Source organism: Odocoileus virginianus, chromosome 23 (assembly GCF_023699985.2).
Source record: "Odocoileus virginianus isolate 20LAN1187 ecotype Illinois chromosome 23, Ovbor_1.2, whole genome shotgun sequence".
Lineage (NCBI taxonomy): Eukaryota > Metazoa > Chordata > Mammalia > Artiodactyla > Cervidae > Odocoileus > Odocoileus virginianus.
The window spans coordinates 52,746,022-52,770,513 of NC_069696.1; positions in this window are offsets into that span (position 1 = coordinate 52,746,022).

A 24,492-nucleotide genomic window follows, 5' to 3' on the forward strand; every position below is an offset into this window, starting at 1 on the left:
TGATGGCTTAGGAAAAGGGGTCTTAACACTGAAAACTGTTACTCATCCTGTAAGACAGGAACTGTTACACCCTGTGAGCCCAATTTCCCACGTAAGATTAAGATGCTTATTGGACCACAGACTGGTTTCTTTCAGGGCTGACCTAGTTTCTTGCAGACTCTCTGGACCTGTGCTAATTTGCAAGACTGGCCTAGTACGTCATGTGTACTGTACCCTAATATTCTTTGAAGGCAAATGATGATGATTTTGCATTTCAAGGCAGGTAATTATGGCCCAAGTACCTTCCTGGCAAGCAGTAAGCTCCTCTGACACCAGACTACAAGGAATTCAATTCTCCAATAAGAATGTAGAAATACTCTTTGATTAAGACTTTTATCTTGTCTCTAAGTGAACAGTAAAAAAGCTAAGACTTTAAAGAATTTAGGCCTAAAGAAATAATTCATCCTTGGAGCATTTACAAAAAGTATTAATAGGCTTTTTTAAAAAGTCAGCTTGGTAAGTTCTTTCTCTTCTCATCTTTTTATTCTTACATAACAAACATGTCCACTTCAGATCAGAAGCTGGTATAATTTGCCCCTGAGTACTGTCTTTTATATTGATGAAAGTGAAACTGCAGGATAAACGTAAATTAAAGCGATCAGAGAGGAGGAAAGAAAATAAAAATAAAACACATAAAGTAGAGTTATTTCCCCTTGGTCTGACTGCTCTCAGAAACAGCTTTCATAGCTCAGACACATATCAGTCACTGGTAAAAGAAAATGTGACTAATTAAATTCAAATACTTGAATTATGAAACATTGCATCTTAGTCATTTTCCTCCTTGCACACACACTCAAGCTAACAAAGCATAACTTTCAGTAGTTTTTGAAAGCTCATCTGCATATTTAAATGGGTGCTATACTCTGAATCATCACTGTGGTAAGATGGATATTTCCATTTTCTGCAGTTTAAATTATATTTAACTCATTTTTAAAAATATTCTTGAGATGTTATCTTTCTGATAATGAGAAGCAGCTATTAGGATATCTTTTCTATTTTCTTGTCACTTCGCTTTATTCTTTTTACTGTAGTAAAAGAATAGAGCTTTGCAACTGTCTGACAGCTAAATAATGTAAATAGCTTCCTTATAAATAATGTAAATTTCTGTTTCCTTATAATTAAGGAAATTAAGTGTCTGCAGCCTGCAGGGATCCTTTTGCCCATTCAAGAGTCTTTATCATTTAAAGTTACTGTTAGAGAAAGAATAAATAAAGTTAATATTCTTTCTATTCCTAATGCAGTTGTTAATCATTTGAATGTCCCAAATATGTAAGATATTTTTTAAAAAAGCACGAAGATCTACCTTTCCTACCTCACTATCTAATATTTAGACCATTCTTAATTTCATGCTTTCCTTCAGTGAAATACAGCCATTTCATTCAGTTCAGTTTAGTCACTCAGTCGTGTCCTACTTTGTGATGCCATGGACTGCAGCATGCCAGGCCTCCCTGTCCATCACCAACTCCCAGAGCTTGTTTAAACTCATGTTCATTGAGTTGGTGATGCCATCCAACCATCTCATCCTCTGTCATCCCCTTCTCCTGCCTTCAATCTTACCCAGCATCAGAGTCTCTTCTAATGAGTCGGCTCTTCGCATCAGGTGGAGCATCAACTTCAGTATCAGTCCTTCCAATGAATAATCAGGACTGATTTCCTTCAGGATTGACGGGTTTGATCTCCCTGCAGTCCCAGGGACTCTCAAGAGTCTTCTCCAACACCACAGTTCAAAAGCATGAATTCTTCGATCCTGTTTTCTTTATAGTCCAATTCTCACATCCATACATGAGTACTGCAAAAATCATAGCTTTGACTAGACAGACCTTTGTTGGCAAAGTAATGTCTCTGCTTTTTAATATGCTGTCTAAGTGGGTCATAGCTTTTCTTCCAAGGAGCAAGCGTCTTTTAATTTTATGGCTGCAGTCACTATCTATAGTGATTTTAGAGCCCAAGAAAATAAAGTCTGTCACCATTTCCATTGTTTCCCCATCTATTTGCCATGAAATGATGGGACCAGATGCCATGATCTTAGTTTTTTAAATGTTGTGTTTTAAGCCAGCTTTTTCAGTCTCCTCTTTCACTTTCATCAAGAGGCTCTTTAGTTCTCTTCACTTTTTGCCATAAGGGTGGTATCATCTGTGTATCCCAGGTTACTGTTATTTCTCTAGGAAATCTTGATTCCAGCTTGTGCTTCATCCAGCCTGGCATTTCACATGATGTACTCTACATAGAAGTTAAATGAGCACTGTGACAATATACAGCCTTGACATACTCCTTTCCCAATTTGGAACCAGTCCATTGTTCCATGTCTGGTTCTAGCTGTTGCTTCTTGGCCTGCATACAGGTTTCTCAGGAGGCAGGTCAGGTGGTCTGGTATTCCCATCTCTTTAAGAATTTTCCACAGTTTGTTGTGATCTACACAGTCAAAGACTTTGGTGTAATCAATAAAGCAGAAGTAGATGTTTTTCTGGAACTCTGTTGCTTTTTCTATGATCCAACTGCTACTGCTACTGCTAAGTCACTTCAGTCGTGTCCGACTCTGTGCAACCCCACCCCTGGGATTGTCCAGGCAAGAACACTGGAGTGGGTTGCCATTTCCTTCTCCAATGCATAAAAGTGAAAAGTGAAAGTGAATTCATTCAGTCATGTCCGACTCTTTGCGACCCCATGGATTGCAGCCCACCAGGCTCCTCCGTCCATGGGATTTTTCAGGCAAGAGTACTGGAGTGGGGTGCTATTGCCTTCTCCGTATGATCCAACAGATGTTGGCAATTTGATCTCTGGTTCCTCTGCCTTTTCTAAATCCAGCTTGAACATCTGGAAGTTCATGGTTCATGTACAGTTGAAACCTGGCTTAGAGAATTTTGAGCATTACTTTGCTAGCGTGTGAGATGAGTGCAATTGTGTGGTACTTTATACATTCTTTGACATTGCCCTTCTTTGGGGTTGAAATGAAAACTGACCTTTTCCAGTCCTGTGGCCACTGCTGAGTTTTCCAGATTTGCTGGCATATTGAGTGCAGCACTTTCACAGCAGCATCTTTTTTTTTTTTTTTTTTTACAGGGATGTTTATTCAGGAAATCAGTCCTGAATATTCATTTTATTTTTTTTTTCCATTTATTTTTATTAGTTGGAGGCTAATTACTTTACAGCTTTGCAGTGGTTTTTGTCATACATTGAATTAGCCATGGATTTACATGTATTCCCCATCCCGGTCCCCCCTCCCACCTCCCTGTCCACCCCATCCCTCTGGGTCCTCCCAGTGTCACAGCAGCATCTTTCAGGATTTGAAATAGCTCAACTGGAATTCCATCACCTCCACTAACTTTGATCATAGTGATCCTTCCTAAGGCCCACTTGACTTCACATTCCAGGATGTCTGGCTCTAGGTAAGTGATCACACCATCATGGTTATCTGGGTCATGAAGATCTTTTTTGTATAGTTCTTCTGTGTATTCTTACCACCTCTTCTTAATCTCTTCTGCTCTGGGTCCATACCATTTCTGTCCTTTATTGTGCCCATCTTTGCATGAAATGTTCCCCTGGTATCTCTAATTTTCTTGAAGAGATCTCTAGTCTTTCCCATTCTATTGTTTTCCTCTATTTCTTTGCACTGATCACTGAGGAAGTCTTTGTTATCTCTCCTTGCTATTCTCTGGAAATCTGCATTCAAATGGGTATATCTTTCCTTGTCTCCTTTGCCTTTCGATTCTCTCCTTTTCTCAGCTATTTGTAAGGCCTCCTCAGACAACCATTTTGCCTTTTTGCATTTCTTGGGGATGGTTTTGATCACTGCCTCCTGTACAATGTCACAAACCTCTGTCCACAGTTCTTCAGGCATTCTAGAACTGAAGTGCCTGATTAGATCTATCAGATCTAATCCCTTGAATCTATTTGTCACTTCCACTGTATAATTGTAAGGGATTTAATTCAGGTCATACCTGAATAATCTAGTGGTTTTCCCTACTTTCTTCAATTTAAGTCTGAATTTAGCAATAAGGAGTTCATGATGTGAACTCCTTAAAGTTCAGATCCCAGTCTTACTTTTGCTGAGTGTATAGAACTGCTCGATCTTTGGCTGAGAAGAAGATAATCAATCTGATTTTAGTATTGACCATCTGGTGATGTCCATGTGTAGTCTTCTCCTGTGTTTTTGGAAGAGGGTGTTTGCTATGACCAGAGCTTTCTCTTGGCAAAACTCTGTTAGTCTTTGCCCTGCTTCATTTTGTACTCCAAGGCCAAATTTGCCTGTTGCCCCAGGTATCTCTTTTGACTTCCTACTTTTGCATTTTTCCATTTCTTTAATATGTCATAAATGCATAAATGAACCACATATTCCCTGCAAGAAGCAGATGACACATCCACAACTAACCCTGAAGAAGGCATACTGTGAAACATGTTGTGATAAAGACTTTCAAAGGCTATGGGAACCCCAAATGAAGCCTGGGACTGGAGAGAGAATACAGGATTCTAGAGGAGGTGATGTCTTGACCTTGAACCATAACCACTCTTCATTAATAGAAAGGTCTTTGCAACATGCTTTTGCCTAATTACTAGTAAGCACTGATGGCTCAGCAGTAAAGAATCCACCCTCAGTGGAGGAGATGCAGGTTCAACCCCTGGGTCAGGAAGATCCCCTGGAGGAGGAAATGGCAACCCACTTCAGTATTCTTGCCTGGAAAATTCCATGAACAGAGGAGCCTGGTGGGCTACAGTCCATGGGGTCATAAAAAGTCAGACACGAGTGAGTGACTGAACACACATGTCATAACCTAGCACTGAAGACTGGCTGCTGGCAGAGTATATGAATGAGTGGTGATGGTTTAGTCACTAAGTCGTGTCTGACTCTTGTGACCCCATGGACTGTATAGCCCACCTGACTTCTCTGTCCATGGAATTTCCCAGGCAAGAACACCGGAGTGGGTTGCCATTTCCTTCTCCAGGTTGTCTTCCCAACCCAGAGATCAAACCTGCATCTCCTGCATTGCAGATGGTTTCCTTCATTGCATGCAGATTCTTTAACACTGAGCCACCAGGGAATTCCCCATATAAATGAGTGGATGAAAAGAAAAAAAGCAAGATGAAGAACATTTAGAAGGATATTCCTGACTGAGAGAAAAGACTGAGTAAGGAACAAAGTCATAAACACATGCAGCAAGTTAAATTAAAAAATTTGCCTAGTGTGGTGAGTCATAGACTGCAGAAGGTGAGGTGGAAAAAGAAGCATGATCAAATCAAGTGGATAGTTAGAAAATATGCTAGAAATTTTGACTTATTTCTATATTCAGTGGGGAACCTCAGTTAGAAAAACAATGTCATGTAGAGGTTAAAAATCCAATTCCAAACTAATATCAGGCCAGAAATCATGGCTAAATCCCCAGTTCTTCCAAGTTACTTAAGCTCAGTGTGCCTTGATTTCTTCACTTGTAAAAAGGTGTTGAAATAATAATACTACCCACCTCATAGTTTTGTTTTGTTTGGAATTAAACGAGTTAATATATGTAAAACCCTTAAAATGGTGCCTGGCACATAGTGAATGCTATATTATTGTTGTTTAGTTGCTAAATCATGTCCAATTCTTTGCAACTCCAAGGAATGTAGCCTGCAAGGCTCCTCTGTCCATGGGTTTCTCCAGGCAGGAATACTGGAGTGGGTTGCCATTGCCTTCTCCAGGGGCTCTTCCAAAACCAGGAATTGAACCTGCACCTCCAGCATTGACAGGTGGATTCTTTGCTGCTAAGCCACCAGGGAAGCCCCAAGTGCTGTATAAATGTCTGTTAATATAATTATTCAGATGGGAACCATTGAACATCCTTAAGCAGAAAAGAGTATGAACCGGTCTATATTTTATGTAATTTAGAAGGAAAATTATTATGGTATAATGAAAGATTTGCATGAAGAAGGTTACATCTGATCTAAGCCCCACAGATCATGACAACAATTATACACAGTCAACAATCAGACAGAATCAGTCAAACTAAAACCACAGATAGACACAGGGCTGGAATCAGTAGGAAACCAAATTCTGATCAATTAAGTAAAACGAGAGTCATGGAGTAATACATAATTTATATAACAATTATACTAAACATAATAATATATTATATATTTTATGTTTTATATAATATTTCATTATATATGTAGTTGTTGCAAAATATTAGAAGAAATTCCAACAGAATGTATTTATAGTCTTGCAGTAAAGTCTTCCCTAAAAGTTACAAAACTGAAGGACAAAAAGGAAAATACAAATCAATTTGAATATATTAAAAGGCAAACTTTTGGAAGAAAGAAAGATACCACCACAGAAGTGAAACAACAAAACATACATTGGAAAAAGATATTTTTAATGCATAACGTACTGTGTGAATATTGTTTTGATAAATATCAGGCGAAGACTAGTAGAAAGACCAGATAGGGCTTCTCTTCTCTTCATGTCTTTTGGGTCAACCCACCCTCATGCCTCAAGGATGTATTTTCCTTTGCTTTCTAAATGAAACTGAGATGTAACACAGAGCTGTAACACTGGTCTGTCCGCCACTTCAAATGTTTGCTGCAGTGACATGGAACCGAGGAACTTACACACTCCCCTGACGTATATGGCGTCAATGCTCAGATTTAACCTGGCTGAAACAGTCTCGGCTTGTTCTGCCCCCACCCCTCCACCCCCCCAGGCAGAGGCCAAGCACCGCAGAAGCCCAACTCAGTGAAAGATCCCGCGTGGAAGCTGAACACAAAGAAAACACAGCACAGGGGAAATGACAAGAAGCCCAGCTGCTGGACACTGGAACAGCAAAAACAAACCCAGCAGAAAGCTCATGCGGCTGAGTCTCAGATTCCAGAAGATCTCCTGTTAAGCCTGAACCTCCGGTTTAATTGTAACAGAAGAAACATTGTTGGAATGTGGCCGAAGAAGAGATCAAGCCCTGAGCCTTTGGAGTGAGAGCACTGACTCTAAGACACTAGACGACCAGAGAACTAACCCTAGGGAGTATCAGATAGTGAGAACTCACACAAAGGAAACCACTTGAACACAAGACCACACAACCACCAGCAGCACCTTGTGCAGGACGTCTCATCTAGACAGCAAACAAAACAAAAATACAAACCGTATCATCAGCAGACAGGATTACCACCTCACTCAGCCTTGCCCATCAGAGGAAAAACAAAGAAGCCAAAAACTCAGCACAAATCTCACCATATAGGAAGGCTGTCCAAACCACTGGACCAACCTTAGGAGGGCAGAAACCAAAAGGAAGAAAGAATTCAACCTTGAAGCCTGGGAAAAGGAGACCTCAAACACAGTAAGTTAAAAAAAAAAAAAAATGAAAAGGCAGAGAAATACTACACAAATGAAGGAACAAATTAGAAACACAGAAGTCCAAATAAATGAAGAGGAAATAGGCAAACAACCTGAAAAAGAATTCAGAATAATGAGAGTAAAGATGATCAAAAACCTTGAAAACAAAATGGAGAAAATGGAAGAATTGATTAACAAAGACCTAGAAGAATTAAAGAATAAACATACAGAGATAAACAACACAATTACTGAAATTAAAAATACTCTGGAAGCAATCAATAGCAGTATATCTGAAGCAGAAGAACGAATCAGTGAACCAGAAGACAAAATGGTGGAAATAACTTCTGGAGAGCAGAATAAAGTAAAAAGAATGAAAAGAACTGAGGATAGTCTCAGAGACCTCTGGGACAATATCAAATGCACCAACATTTGAATTATAGAGGTCCCAGAAAAAGAAGAGAAGAAGAAAGGGTATGAGAAAATTTTTGAAGAGGTTATAGTTGAAAATTTCCCCAGCATGGAAAAGGAAATAGTCAAGTCCAAGAGGCACAGAGTCCCATACAGGATAAACCCAAGGAGAAACATGCCAAGACACACACTAATCAAACTGACAAAGACTAAACACAAAGAAAGAATACTAAAAGCAGCAAGGGAGAAGCAACAAGTAACATACAAGGGAAACCCCATACGCTTAACAGCTGATCTTTCAGCAGAAATTCTGCAGGCCAGAAGGGAATGGCAGGATATATTTAAAGTACTGAAAGGGAAAAATCTACAACCAAGATTATGGTACCTGGCAAGGATCTCATTCAAAATTGATGGAGAAATAAAAAGCTTTTTAGACAAGCAAAAGTTAAGAGAATTCAGTCCCACCAAACCAGCTTTGCAACAAATGTTAAAGGGACTTATATAGTCAAGAAATGCAAGAGAAGGAAAAAGATCTACAAAATCAACCCAAAATAATTAAGAAAATAGCAATAGGAACATATATATCAATAATTACTTTAAATGTAAATGGATTAAATGCTCCAACCAAAAGACACAGACTGGTTGAATGGATAAAAAAACAAGACCCATATATATGCTGCCTACAAGAAACCCACTTCAGACCTAAAGACACATATAGACTGAAAGTGAGAGGATGGAAAAATATATTCCATGCAAATGGAAAGCAAAAGAAAGCTGGAGTAGCAATCCTCATATCAGACAAAATAAACCTTAAAATAAAGATTACAAGAGATAAGGAAGGACACTACATAATGATCAAGGAATCAATCCAAGAGGAAGACGTAATAATTGTAAATATCTATGCACCCAACACAGGAGCATCTCAATACATAAGACAAATACTACCAGACATAAAAGGAGAAAATGACAGTAACACAATAATATTAGGAGACTTTAATACCCCACTCACACCAATGGACAGATCATCAAAACAGAAAATTAATAAGGAAATGTGTTACATGAAACATTACATGAGATGGAGCTCATTGATATCTTCAGGACATTCCATTCAAATGCGGAAGAATAAACCTTCTTCTTAAGTGTACATGGAACATTCTCCAGGAGAGAACACATCTTGGGTCATATATCAAGCCTCAGCAAATTTAAGAAAGTTGAAATCATATCAAGCATCTTCTCCAACCACAACACTATGAGACTAAATATCAATTACAAGGGGAAAAAAAACTGTAAGAAACACAGACACATGGAGATTAAACAACACGTTTCTGAATAACCAACAGGTTACTGAAGAAATCAAAAGGGAAATAAAAAAATTTCTAGAAACAAATGACAATGAAAACACGATGACACAAAACCTATGGGATGCAGCAAAAGCAGTTCTAAGAGAGAAGTTTTATAGCAATACAATCCTACCTCAAGAAACAAGAAAAACATCGAATAGACAACCTGACTTTACACCTAAAACGACTGGAAAAAGAAGAACAACAAAAAGAAAATCAGTAGAAGGAAAGAAATCATAAAAAGCCAAGCAGAAATAAATGAAAAAGAAATGAAAAAAACAATGATAAATATCGATTAGTAAAACTAAAAGCTGGTTCTTTGATAAACAAAATGGACAAACCTTTGGCTAGACTCACCAAGGAAAAAAGAGAGAAGAATCAAATCAACAAAACCAGAAATGAAAAAGGGGAGATTACAACAGACAATGCAGAAATACAAAGGATTTTAAGAGACTATTGTGAACAGCTATATGGCAATAAAATGGATAACCTGGAAGAAATGGACAGATTCTTAGAAAAGCTCAATCTTCCAAGACTGAACCAGGAAGAAATAGAAATTATGAACAATCGAAATACAAGCACTGAAATTGAAGCTGTGATTAAAAAAATCTCCCAAAATACAAAAGCCCAAGACCAGATGGCTTCACAGGAGAATTCTATCAAACATTTAGAGAAGAGCTAATGTCTATCCTTCTGAAACTTTTCAAAAAATTGCAGAGGAAGGAACACTTCCAAATTCATTCTACAGGGCCACCATCATCCTGATACCAAAACCAGACAAAGACAACACAGAAAAAGAAAACTAAAGGCCAATATCACTGTTGAACATAAAGGCAAAAATCCTCAACAAAATTTTAGCAAACAATTCTGCAACACATCAAAAAGCTCATACACCATGATCCAATTGGGTTTATTCCAAGGATGCAAGGATTCTTCAACATACGCAAATCATTCAATGTGATACACCATATTAACAAATTGAAAGATAAAAGCCATATGATAATCTCAATAGATGCAGAAAAAAGCCTTTGACAAAATTCAGCACCCATTTATTATTAAAACTCTTCAAAAAATTGGCATAGATGAGACAAGTGCTCAGGGCTGGTGCACTGGGATGACCCAGAGGGATGGGATGGGGAGGGAAGTGGGAGGGGGGATCAGGATGGGAAACACATGTAAATCCATGGCTGATTCATGTCAATGTATGGCAAAAACCACTACAATATTGTAATTAGCCTCCAACTAATAAAAATAAATGAAAAAAATTTAAAAATTAAAAAAATTTTTAAAAATGTGCATAGAAGTAACCTACCTCAACATAGTAAAAGCCATATATAATAAGCCTACAGCAAACATTATTCTCAAAGGTGAAAAATTGAAAGCATTCCCCCCTAAGATCAGGAAGAAGATAAGGGTGCCCACTTTTCCCACTATTATTCAACATTGTTCTGGAAGTCCTAGTTACAGCAATCAGAGAAAAAAAAGAAATAAAAGGAATCCAGATCAGAAAAGAAGTAAAGCTCTCACTGTTTGCAGATGACATGATACTTTACATAGAAAACCCTAAAGTTAGCATCATAAGAGTACTAGAATTAATCAATGAATTTAGCAAAGTTGCAGGATACAAAATCAATACATAGAAATCACTTGCATTTCTATATACTAACAATGAAAAATCAGAAAGAGAAATTAAGGAATCAATCCCACTCACCATTGCAACAAAAATAATTAAATACCTAGGAATAAACTTACCTAAGGAGACAAAAGAACTATACACAGAAAATTATAAAACACTGATGAAAGAAATCAAAGATGACATAAACAGATGGAGAGATATTCCATGTTCCTGGGTAGGAAGAACCAAGATTGTGAAAATAACTATACTACCAAACGCAAACTACAGATTCAATGCTATCCCTATCAAAATACCAATGGCATTTTTTCACAGAACTAGAACATAAAATTTCACAATTCATATGGAAACACAAAAGATGCCAAATAGCCAAAGCAGTCCTGAGAAAGAAGAATGGAGTTGGAGGCATCAACCTGCCTGACTTCAGACTATGCTACAAAGCTACGGTAATCAAGACAGTATAGTCCTGGCACAAAAACAGAAACATAGACCAATGGAACAAGACAGAAAGCCTAGAAATAAACCCATGCACCTATGGGTACCCTATATTTGACAAAGGAGGCAAGAATATACAATGGGGCAAAGACAGCCTTTTCAATAAACAGTGCTGGGAAACTGGACAGCTACATGTAAAACAATGAAACTAGAACACTTCTTAACGCCATACACAAATATGAACTCAAAATGGATTAAAGACCTAAATGGAGGACCAGAAACTATAAAACTCTTAGAGGAAAACATAAGCAGAACACTCGATGACATAAATCAAAGCAAGATCCTCTATGACCCACATTTTAGAGTAATGGAAATAAAGACAAAAATAAACAAGTGGAGCCTGATTAAACTTAAAAGCTTTTGCGCAGCAAAGGAAACTATAAACAAGGTAAAAAGACAGCTCTCAGAATGGGAGAAAGTAATAGCAAATGAAACAACTGACAGAAGATTAATTTCCAAAATATACAAGCAACTCATACAACTCAATACCAGAAAAACAAACAACCCAGTCAAAAAGTGGGGAAAGACCTAAACAGACATTTCTCCAAAGAAGACATACAGATGGCTAACAAACACATGAAAAGACACTCAACATCACTCATTATTAGAGACATGCAAATCAAAATTACAATGAGATATCACCTCATACCATCAGAATGGCCATCACCAAAAAGTCTACAAACAATAAATGCTGGAGAGGGTGTGGTGAAAAGGGAACACTCTTGCACTGTTGGTGGGAATGTAAATTGACACAGTCACTATGGGAGACGGCATGGAGATTCCTTTAAAAACTAGGAATAAAACCACCATATGACCCAGCAATCCCATCCCAGACATATACCCTGAGGAAACCAAAATCGAAAGAGGTACATGTATCCTATAGTTCACTGCAGTGCTATTTACAATAGCTAGAACATGGAAGCAACCTAGATGTCCATCGACAGATGAATGGATAAAGAAGTGGTGGTATATATACACAATGGAATATTACTCAGCCATAAAAAGGAATGCCTTTGACAGTTCTAATGAGGTGGATGAACCTAGAACCTATTATACAGAGTGAAGTAAGTCAGAAAGAGATAGATATCATTTTCTAAAGCATATATATGGAATCTAGAAAAATGGTACTAAAGAATTTATTCACAGGGCAGCAATGGAGAAACAGACATAGAGAATAGACTTATAGACATGGGGAGAGGGGAGGAGAGGGTGAGATGTATGGAGAGAGTAACATGGAAACTTACATTACCACATGTAAAATAGATAGTCAATGGGAATTTGCTGTATGGCTAAGAAACTCAAATCAGGGGCTCTGTATCAACCTAGAGTAGTGGGATGAGGAGGGAGATGGGAGGGAGGTTCAAAAGGGAGGGGATGTATGTATATCTATGGCTGATTCAGGTTGAGGTTTGACAGACAATAACAAAATTTTGTAAAGCAATTAATTTAGTCGCTCAGTCCAACTCTTTGTGACCCCATGGACTGCAGCACACCAGGCCTCCCTGTCCATCACCAACTCCCAGAGTTTACTCAGACTCATACACATCAAGCTGGTGATGCCATCCAACCATCTCATCCTCTGTCGTCCCCTTCTCCTCCTGCCTTCAATCTTTCCCAACATCAGGGTCTTTTCAAATTAGTCAGCTCTTCACATCAGGTGGCAAAAGTATTGGAGATTCAGCTTCATCATCAGTCCTTCCAATAAACACCCAGGACTGATCTCCTTTAGGATGGACTGGTTGGATATCCTTGCAGTCCAAGGGACTCTCAAGAGTCTTCTCCAACACCACAGTTCAAAAGCATCAATTCTTCAGCACTCAGCTTTCTTTATAGTCCAGCTCTCATATCCATACATGACTACTGGAGAAACCATAGCCTTGACTAGACGGACTTTTGTGGGCAAAGTAATGTCTCTGCCTTTCAATATGCTGTCTAGATTGGTCATAACTTTTCTTGCAAGAAGTATGCGTCTTTTAATTTCATGGCTGCAGTCACCATCTGCAGTGATTTTGGAGCCACAAAAAATAAAGTCTGCTAGTTTCCACTGTTTCCACATCTATTTTCCATGAAGTGATGGGACCAGATGCCATGATCTTAGTTTTCTGAATGTTGAGCTTTAAGCCAACTTTTTCACTCTCCTCTTTCACTTTCATCAAGAGGTTCTTTAGCTTCTCTTCGCTTTCTGCCATAAGGGTGGTGTCATCTGCATATCTGAAGTTATTGATATTTCTCCCAGCAATCTTGATTCCAGCTTGTGCTTCATCCAGCCCAGCGTTTCTCATGATGTTCTCTGCTTTATAAGTTAAATAAGCAGGGGGACAATATACAGCCTTGACATACTCCTTTTCCTATTTGGAACCAGTCTGTTGTTCCATGTCTAGTTCTAACAGTTGCTTGCTGATCTGCATACAGATTTCTCAAGAGGCAGGTCAGGCGGTCTGGTATTCCCATCTATTTCAGAATTTTCCATAGTTTGTTGTGATCCACACAGTCAAAGACTTTGGCATAGTCAATAAAACAGAAGTAGATGTTTTTCTGGAACTCTCCCCCTTTTTTGATGATCCGATGGATGTTGGCAGTTTGATCTCTGGTAAAGCAAGTATCCTTCAATAAGAAAATAAATTAAAAAAAAAAGAGAAAGGCCAGATAAGGATACTGGGTACATAAAACAGCTTTACTTATTACAGGCTACCAGTGGAAGTCAGTGTAGTCAAGGTACACAACAAGAATATCAGCATCATTATCCAGGAGAGATGGGAATATAAATTTCCATAATCTAGCATCCTCATTAGTGGTGCACAATGCTGGATGGTAATATCCAGGTGTCTTTTAAGTCTCTGATGGGGAAACAACGGAAACAGTGAGAGACTTTATTTTGAGGGGCTCCAAAATCACTGCAGATGGTGACTGCAGCCATGAAATTAAAAGATGCTTGCTCCTTGGAAGAAAATATATGACCAACCTAGACAGCATATTAAAAAGCAGAGACATTACTTTGCCAACAAATGTCCATCTAGTCAAAGCTATGGTTTTTCCAATAGTCATATATGGATGTGAGATTTGGGCTATAAAGAAAGCTGAGTGCTGAAGAATTGATGTTTTGGACTGTGGTGTTGGAGAAAACTCTTGAGAGTCCCTTGAACTGCAAGGAGATCCAACCAGTCCACCCTAAAGGAAATCAGTCCTGAATACTCATTGGAAGGACTGATGCCGAAGCTAAATCTCTAATGCTTTGGCCACCTGATTCGAAGATATGACTCATTTGAAAAGACCCTGATGCTGGGAAAGATTGAAAGCAGGAGGAGAAGGGGATGACAGAGGATGAGAGGGTTGGATGCTATCACCAACTTGATGGATGTGAGTTTGAGTAAGCTTCGGGAGTTGGTGGTGGACAGGGAAGCCTGGCGTGCTGCAGTTCATGTGGTCACAAAGAGTCGGACATGACTGAATGACTAAACTGACTGACTAAGTCTCTGAAGCTTGAACAAATGGCTGCAGTTCCTCTGGAGTGCAGTGTTGCTTCAATTTAATACTCTGGTGTGTGGACATTTTCAGACACTTCCATTTGGCTCTTCTACCAAGCTCTAATTCCACAGAGTAGGAATCTCATGTTAGGGTTCTGCTAGAAACTAAGTCTCACCTTCAATCAAAGATTTTGGGTTTTTGAATGACCTGAGATCTGGAAACTAGATGAGGAAGCACAATTTTCCATTGCAGCAACAAATATTAGACTTTTGCTTACCATTTCTTGACTTTTCAAGCAGCAACTTTGTTGCCTTCTCATCCATCTATCTTGACCCTGTAACACCATGATGCATCAGCCAACACTGCATATCCCTATAGGTAGAGACACCTTGGTTGTCACTCTGGCCTGGGCTGTCCGTTATGGTAATGACATCTCATGCTGGCCTTTGTTAACTGCTACCACCTGGCTTTGCCATTCTGGAATTATATCATCCCCACTAATATTATGGGCTTCCCCAGTGGCTGAGCAGTAAAGAATCTGCCTGCAATGCATGAGGCATAGGAGGCATGGGTTTGAGCTCATATATCCTGTCAGGAAGATCCCCTGGAGCAGGGCATGGCAGCCCACTCTGGTATTCTTGACTGGAGAATCCCATGAACAGAGAAGCCTGGTGGGCTACAGTCCACAGGGTCACAAAGAATCGGTCATGACTGAGCAACTGAGCACCACTAATATGAAACTAAAGTTCATGGCAGACTCCCTTACTGCCCACAGCCCTGGCCCACAGAAGACAGAAAACTTCCAAGCTCCTCCAAAGATGCTGTTACTCCCCTTGTTGTTACTTTCTTTGCATCCTCAGTGGAGTCATCCTCTGGCCAACTAGGGGAACATAGCCAAAAGGTTCTTTAAGTTCTTTCAGTTCAGTTCAGTTCCGTCTCTCAGTCATGTCCGACTCTTTGCGATCCCATGAATCACAGCACGGCAGGCCTCCCTGTCCATCACCAACTCCCAGAGTCTACTCAAACCCATGTCCATCGAGTCAGTGATGCCATCCAACCATCTCACCCTCTGTCGTCCCCTTCTCCTCCTGCCCCCAATCCCTCCCAGCATTAGGGTCTTTAGGATATATGTAATAAATCCATTCTAACATTTCTATCTCTCTGGGCTTTCTGGCCCTGTCTTCAAAATCATGTCAAGGAAGTGCTGCATCTTCACTTCATTTGATATAGAACATTATCAGATCCGCACTTCCAGAAACTACCTTGTTATGTGATTAGGAATTCTGAATCATGGCTGAGCCCCCCATATTGGGTTCCCTTGGTAGCTCATTGGCAAAGAATCTGCCTGCCAATGCAGGAGATGTGGGTTCAATCCCTGAGTTGAGAAAATCCCCTGGAGGAGGAAATGGCAACCCACTCCAATATTCTTACCTGGGAACTTCCATGAACAGAGGAGCCTAGTGGGCTACAGTCCATGGGGTTGCAATAGAGTCAAACACAACTTGGCAACTGAACAGCAACAACAACCCCCATATTAATGAATTCTACCCCATCCGGCCTTGTGTTCATTCTGTCCTTCTGGTCTAACGTACTCAAAATACCCTCTGAACATGTTACCCCCAGTTTCAGCTAATCCCTGTATGCCAGATCCTGCAATTCCTTTGGCATGTGGGCTATTTCTTCCCAGAGCACAGCTTGTATTTTCCTGTTCAGGCTGTGCTGAAATGTGTTTGATTTTTAGCCAGGAGGTAATGAAGGGTGTTGGGGGCATATCTGGAGGGAAACAAGAATCATCTTGAAAGGCACCTGCTTTAGATTAGGTCATTGCATGCTCCTCCAGGCAAAAAAAAAAAAAAAAAAAAAATAGACTTTTTCTCTGGCAGGTGGTTAGAGGGTGTTTCTGCGACCCTGGAGGGTTCAGAGGAATTCAAGAGCTCAAAATTAGACTTGTCTACCTAAATATCTTCATTTTATGTCTATGAATCCCATTATTTTCTTGAAACCTCTGCTACATAATCATATGTGGGCCCAAGTTTTAGCAAAGTCTACACAGTCATTACCCTGAGCTGTAATAGAGGCAATCTGACTTTTAGAGAATGCCTGAAGAACTTCCAGTGCCTCAAAGGAAGCCATCCTCCAATCCCTTTCATTAATATTGCCCCATACTGACTAAGTATAATAGCTATTCAACCTCCCCATACCTTGCTGTCTACCTGCACCTCATCACAATGAAACCATGGGTGAAATCGCTGCATGCCAACCCAACTTATGACCACAATTGGCTCCCTATTTCTTTCAGATGGTGGGTGATTCAAGTCTAAAATTCCATCCTGGGGAGTCCACTTTTTATAGCTCATTTTATAGCTCATTACTCTGGACTTCCCGGGTAGCTAGGTCGGTAAAGAATCTGCTGTAATGCAGGAGATTGGGGTTCGATCCCTGGGTCTGGAAGATCCCCTGGAGAAGGAAAAGGCAACCCATTCCTCTATTCTTGCATGGAAAATTTCATGAACAAAGGAGCCAGGTGCACTGCAGTTCATGGAGTTGCAAGAGTTGGACACAACTTAGCGACTAAAACCAAATCACTGTGTTAACCTGGGTTCTCTAGACAGCAGTTCAGTTCATTTGCTCAGTCATGTCCAACTCTTTGCGACCCCATGGACTGCAACACGCCAAACTTCTCTGTCCATCACCAACTCCCGGAGCTTGCTCAAACTCACGTCTATTGAGTCAGTGGTGATGCCATCCAACCGTCTCATGCTCTGTCGTCCCCTTCTGGTAAAAGCTTAAGTGCTTGTGCTTTCTTTGGAAGTGATTCTGAAGCAAGAAGTAGGAGAGAAGGAAGTAACATTAGCTCTGATATTAATTTCATGTGTCCACTTGACTGAGCTAAGGGAAGCCCAGCTAGCTAGTAAAACATTATTTGTGGGTGTGCCTGTTAGAGTGTAAAATATTAACATTAAAATCAGTAGACTGAGTAAAGAACATTGCCCTCATCAATGGAGTGGGCATCAGACAGTGCACTGAGGGTCCAAATAGAACAAAAGGGCAGAGGAAGGGTAAATTTGTTCTCTCTGCTTGAGCTGAGAAATCTTTCTGCTCCTGCCTTGGACATCAGCACTTCTGGTTCTCAGGCTTTGGCATGAACTGAATTACCAACTGCCTTTCCTGGTTCTCCAGTTTTCAGACAGCAGATCATGGGGCTTCTCAACCTCCATAATCACAAGTCAATTCCTTGTCAATTTATGTCTATTCCTGATACATATTTCCTATTAGTCTGGCAATGAATTTTTTCTTTTGATCATGCTGTCTGGCATGTGGGGTTCTTAGTTTTCTGTCCAGGAATCAAAACCGTTCCCTCTGCATTAGAAGCTGTATGAATACCTTAAACTGTGGAAGTAGCTTTGGAACTGGGTAATGTAAAGAGACTGGAAGAGTATTAATGTGCATGCTAGAAAAAGCCTCCATTCCTCATGAATGGACCTCTCTAGAGAAAGTCTAGAGAGGACTCAGAGAGAAAAGAGGAGAGGAGATGTTGCAGAGAAAGCCTCAATCTTCTTAGAGAATAACTAAGTAATCTTGAACAGAATTTTGGTACATATATGGATGGTAAGTGCCATTCTGATGACGTCTCACTCAGATGGAAATGAGGAATGTTTTATTGGACAACAGAGGAAAGGTCATTCTATGAAAGTGGCAAAGAACTTAACTGAATTGTATTTGTACTCTAGTGTTTTGTGGAAGGTAAAACTTGGGAACAATGAAATGAATATTTAGCTGAAGCAATCTCTAAGCAAAGTGCTGAAGGTACAGTGTGGTTCCTCCTGACAGCCTACAGGACAACGTGGAAAGAGAGAAATGACCAAGCCAAAAAAGAAGCTTAAAGATTTGGAAAATTTTCAGCCTATTCATAGGGTAAAAAATGAGGAAGAATATCTGAAAGAGAATACAAAGAGATCATTTGATAAGGAGTTAATTATGGATCAGTCATCTCTACAGAACCTAGGAGCTGTTGTTTAAAACACTTGAAGAACGACCACATGGGCAATTCAGAGATCATCAGGGATGGGGCTTCCATGAGACCCAGTGTGCATGGGCCCAGAGACAGAGCCATTTCCCAGGAGGGCACACAGTGTCCAGCCCTGCATCACAATTTGGGCTCTTCAGTTACCCTAGATGGAACTTCAATGGGCACCAGTGGCTGCCTCTCCAGCAGAGAGGCTCAGAATGTGCTCAGAACACTTGCGTTAGCCTACAGTTGGGCAGAATCACCTGACACAGCCTGTTTCACAGTGAACTGTTGAATATCTCATGTAGTTTACTGAGTTCTGTACTGAAAGTGAAAACAGAATGGTCGTGTGTGTACAGAGCGGTTGTCAGAGTGTCGGTCGTTTACCTTCCTGATCACGAGGTTGACTGGGAGCTGGGGCTCACTGCAGCTGCCCACGAGAGAGTAGCAGATCCCCGTTATCACTAGACAGGGAAAGATCAAAATTCAGCATTCAAAGAAGTTTCTACTGGACATGTATCATGCTTATGCCATCATAAAGGCAAAAATTGTAAGTCAGGGACCATCTGTGGTAGATCTTTCTGTTTTGACATGAAAATAAATTTAAGGCTTTTTTTAATTAAAAAAGAAATTTTAGAATGATGTAAACAATATGTTATCATTTATCTATATGAAAGAATCACAAAATGGGTCTATAATATTTGTATTTATGTGTTTGTATATATTATAAGAGCCCCAGGGAAGATGGGAGAGTGAAAGAGAGGATAAAAACGCTGAGAAGTTCTGAAAAAATCCTCAATAAATTATTGAAACTGGTTATTGTCTGTCAAGAAACTAGAACTGAAAATGGGGATCCAGTGAGATTTTAGCCTTGTCTTTTTTTTTTAAACAAAGAAAAGATCTTCCTGTAGTATCAATGTAATTAAAGTTAACCTTAAAATGTAACAGTAACTGTAAAGTAAAACTTTTCTTTTTTTCTTTTTGGCATCCCTTAGTGAATAAAGTAAAACTTAATAGTTTTACTTCACAGTAAAACTTCGGGTTATGAGGATCTTTGTTCTGTGTTCTTTTCAGTATATTCATTTTTCTACAATGAATGTGTATTACTTCCATTGTAAAAAAAAAAAAGCATACTTTTTTTGAAAGACTGAAGATACATAACAATATACATACAAACTAAAACTAAAAATTCTATATTCCTTAGCTAGACAGAATTTTCACTAACTGCATCATTTGGGGGGAAAGTGTTTAGAAGCACAATCTTGGACTACACACTACTTGCTTTGTTTCCTGAACCTCAGAAACAGGAGAAAATGTTTGGTTTGGGGGTACTTCCCTGATATTACAGTAGATGAGAATCCACTCGCCAGTGCAGGGAACGTGGGTTTGATCCCTGGGCCAGGAAGATTCCACAAGCCTAGGAGTAACTAAAGCCCACACAGCACAACTGCTGAGCCCTTGTGCTCCAAGCGCCTAGAGCCTGTGCTCCGCAACAAGATGAGCCACCAGGGTGAGAAGCAGAGAGGAGCCCCTGCCCACTGGAGCTAGAGAAAGCCCTTGTGCAGCAGTGACGACCCAATGCAACCATAAATAAACAAATAAGAAAATGTCTTTGATTCATTCTGATTCACTGTAGCCTGGCAAGCTACAGTCGGTGGGGTTGCAAACCATCAGACATGACAGAGAAACGAAATAGCATGGATATTTAAGACAACTCCAACCCTTAGGGTCGACATGGACCCCACCAGATGTCCTACCTCTCCTTTTCATTCTCCCTACCACCAACTTTCTTCATTTACCATGAATTAAAATACTATGACTCCTAGTGTATTATAGGCAAGAAATAAAGAGGAATATACGAGAGATGTGGAAATCCAGAACACTAGGTCTCCTAAGGAAAAGCTTAAGCAGAGTGGAGATTGGAAGATTGCTGAAAAGAGACCTCTCCAGTGATCTTATCTGTCACATAACAAGTTGTTTAAAGAAAAAAAAATTTATCTGAATTTCTGGATTGGTCATAAAACCTCAGTCTAATGGTTTCCAAACCTTTTTACTAGAATGTATGATCAGAAATACAAACAGCACTATGACCATAATTTTAGTTTGGCTTCTGTCAGGGAGTTGCATTTGGTTTTACCTGTTACCAAAATGGGATTAAAAACCTGCAAAGTCTTAGGGTTTTTGTACTGTTTAATCCTTCCTCGCTTGAGAATCAGCAGATTCTTTTCTGATCTCGCACCTTTCGTCTTTAACAAAGTACTTGTTTTGGTTGTGGGGGGTCTTCGTTGCCGGGTGGGCTTTCTCTAGTCGCGGCAGCAGGGGCTGCTCTCTGGTCAGGCTTGTGCATCTTGCTGCTGTGGCTTCTCTTGTTGCAGAGCATGGACTCTAGGGCACTCGGGCTTTAGTGCTTGTGGATTCGGGGCTCTGAAATACAGGCTCAGTAGTTGTGGCACACGGGCCTAGCATGTGGGATCTTCTCAGACTAGGGATCAAACCCGCGGCTCCTCAACTGGCAGGCAGATTCTTCACCTCTGGGCCACCAGGGAAGCCCCTCCCACATCGTTCTCGTGGTAACTTGGCAACTGCAGCCAATAGCAACCAACACAGGATTTTTGTTTCCCTTCACCTAGAGCCCCAAGTTTACTCAGTATATTTTATGCTACCAAGTTATTGCAGATGTCAGTTTTACCAAATGTTTTATCACAAAATAACATGAGTAGTCATCTTTCTAGGCTCCAAGAACAATTTCCTTGCTTCCCACTCTCTGGCTGTGTAGTCAGTGCTACACATCTTAAAGTTCTGTTAAAGCAGCACCTTAATTTCAGTACAAAACACTACTTCAGTCTCCTTAGACTAAATTATGCTAGAGTAACAAATAATACTGTATTTCCATGGCTTACAATAATTTGTTATTTTATCCTTCGCTCACATTTATGAATAATGTAGTTCAGCTAATCTCTGTTCCACACACTCTTCATCTTGGGACTAAGGCTGGAAGAGCAAGCCGTATGTGGGACGTTGCAAATCTTGAAGAAGAAGAGGAAGAATGATAGAGGAATCATTCAATGACTCTTTAAGCTTCTGCCCCAAGTTGGCACCAATCACTTTCACTTACACTTCATTTTCAAACACAACCAAAACTATCAAGGACATTCTCAGTGGGGCCAGGAATTACAATCCTCCCACAGGGAGGAACAGGTAATATTTTGAATAATATAAGCTACCAGAGTACCTCAACTTTAACATATCCAAACTAAACGTACATCTTTCAATCTCCTCTCCTGCTTTCTCTCACTCACCAGTAGAGGTGCCAGAATTTTCATACTAGAAGAGGGTTGATATAGCAATTAGGTTAGAAAGAAGAGCCAGGAGACCAGTTTTAAAGCTGCATCTTCCAGGCAAGCACACAATTGTTATTTAGACTGCATGATCATTTAAGTTGGCTTGATGGAGTTGATTGAAATTATGAATTGGCTGAGGTCCCCTCAATTCATTCTCTTGGCCCTTCCATTGGATATCACCAGTGCAGTTACCCAAATAAGAACCAGTGTTATCTTGAGTTCTTCTATTCAGTCCCATTTTCAGACCTGTGCTATCCAATATGGCAGCCATTAACTCCATGTGGATATCAAGCACTTGAAAAGCAACTAGTAGAAACTGAAATGTACTATATATGTAAAATATAAGACAGATTTTTTAAGACTTTGTAAAAAAAAAAGGATATAAAACATTTTTATATTGATGACATTTTGAAATGACACTATATTGGCTATATTGAGTTAACTAAAATATATTATTAAAAACAATTCTACTGATTTATATCTTTTTAATATGATGCTAGATAATTAAAAATGACATATATGTCCCTCATTTGTGTCTTGCATTATATTTCTATAGGACAGCACTGCTCTAGGCTGTCTTTTTGTCTTCATCCCCATGGTCCTAGCCTTAGCTAGGGCCTTCATCCTATTTCAGTGAGATTCTGCAAAAGCCTCCACACTAGTGTTTCTGCCTCCATTCTGACCTTTCTCCAACCTTGTATTCAAAGGGGCCAGAATGATCTTTTAAACTGAAAATCTAGTCAAGCTAACATTAATAGTTTGATATTGTTCTATGAGTCGCCATTGTCTTAATTTCATAGTTTCATATTTAAAGTCGAAGCAACAGTTAGAACCAGACATGGAACAGCAGACTGGTTCCAAATTGGGAAAGGAGTTCATCAAGGCTGTATATTGTCACACTGCTTATTTAACTTATATGCAGAGTACATCATGCGAAATGCCAGGCTGGATGAAGCTCAAGCTGGAATCAAGATTGCCAGGAGAAACATCAATAACCTCAGATATGCAGATGACACCACCCTTATGGCAGAAAGTGAAAAGGAACTAAAGAGCCTTTTTATGAAAGTGAAAGAGGAGAGTGAAAAAGCTGGCTTAAAACTCAACATTTAAAAAACTAAGATCATGGTAGCCGGTTCCATCACTTCATGGCAAATAGATGGGGAAACAATGGAAACAGTGACAGACTTTATTTTTTTGGGCTCCAGAATTACTGCAGATGGTGACTGTAGCCATGAAATTAAAAGGCACTTGCTCCTTGGAAGAAAAGCTATGACCAACCTAGTGAATGGAAGTCACTTAGTCATGTCTGACTCTGTGACCCCATGGACTATACAATCCATGGAATTCTCCAGGCCAGAATACTGGAGAGGGTAGCCTTTCCTTTCTCCAGGGGATCTTCCCAACCCAGGAGTCGAACCCAGGTATCCCACATCGCAGGTGGATTCTTTACCAGCTGAGCCACAGGGTAAGTCCAAGAATACTGGAGTGGGTAGCCTATCCCTTCTCCAGGGGATCTTCCTGACCCAGGAATTGAACTGGGGTCTCCTGCATTCCAGGCGGATTCTTTACCAACTGAGCTATCAGGGAAGCCGTGGCCAACCTAGACAGCATATTAAAAAGCAGAGACATTACTTTGCTGGCAAAGGCCCATCTAGTCAAAGCTATGGTTTTTCCAGCAGTCTTTTAGGGATGTGAGAGTTGGACCATAAAGAAAGCTGAGCACTGAAGAACTGATGCTTCTGAACTGTGGTGTTGGAGAAGACTCTAGAGAGTCCCTTGGACTTCAAGGACATCAAACCACTCAATCCTAAAGGAAATCAGTCCTGAATATTCAGTGGGAGGACTGATGCTGAAACTGAAGCTTCAATACTTTGGCCACCTGATGTGAAGAACTGACTCCTTGGAAAAGACCCTTATGTTGGGAAAGATTGAAAGCAGGAGGAGAAGGGGATGAGATGGTTGGATGACATCACCAACTCGATGGACATGAGTCTGAGTAAGCTCCGGGAGTTGGTGATGGACAGGGAGGCCTGGCGTGCTGCAGTCACGGAGTTGCAAAGAGTTGAACATGACCGAGCAACTGAACTGAACTGAACTGATGAACCCAACCCCTAGTTTTCAACCTAGGCCACTCCTACACGCTGGAATACAGCAAGATTTTCCAAAGGTCTGGGCATACCTGGTTTTAAGTGAGTCAGTTTTCAGATCTTCCTCTTAAACAGTTCTCACATATTTCTGTGCTTCCAGAGGCACCTGCAGTCAAAGTTCTCTTCCTTTTTCCCCACTGACTTTTGTTCTATTACTCTAGATATTCTTGACAAAGCAAAAGTATCTAGAATCTTACTATGAGGCATTGAAAGAACAATTAACCAATTCCTTTAAACAAGGTGCCATTACTGCCTGCCTACCCATTATAAGATATGTTGCCAATACAATATTCACACCATGCTGCAAATTTATTCTAAAAT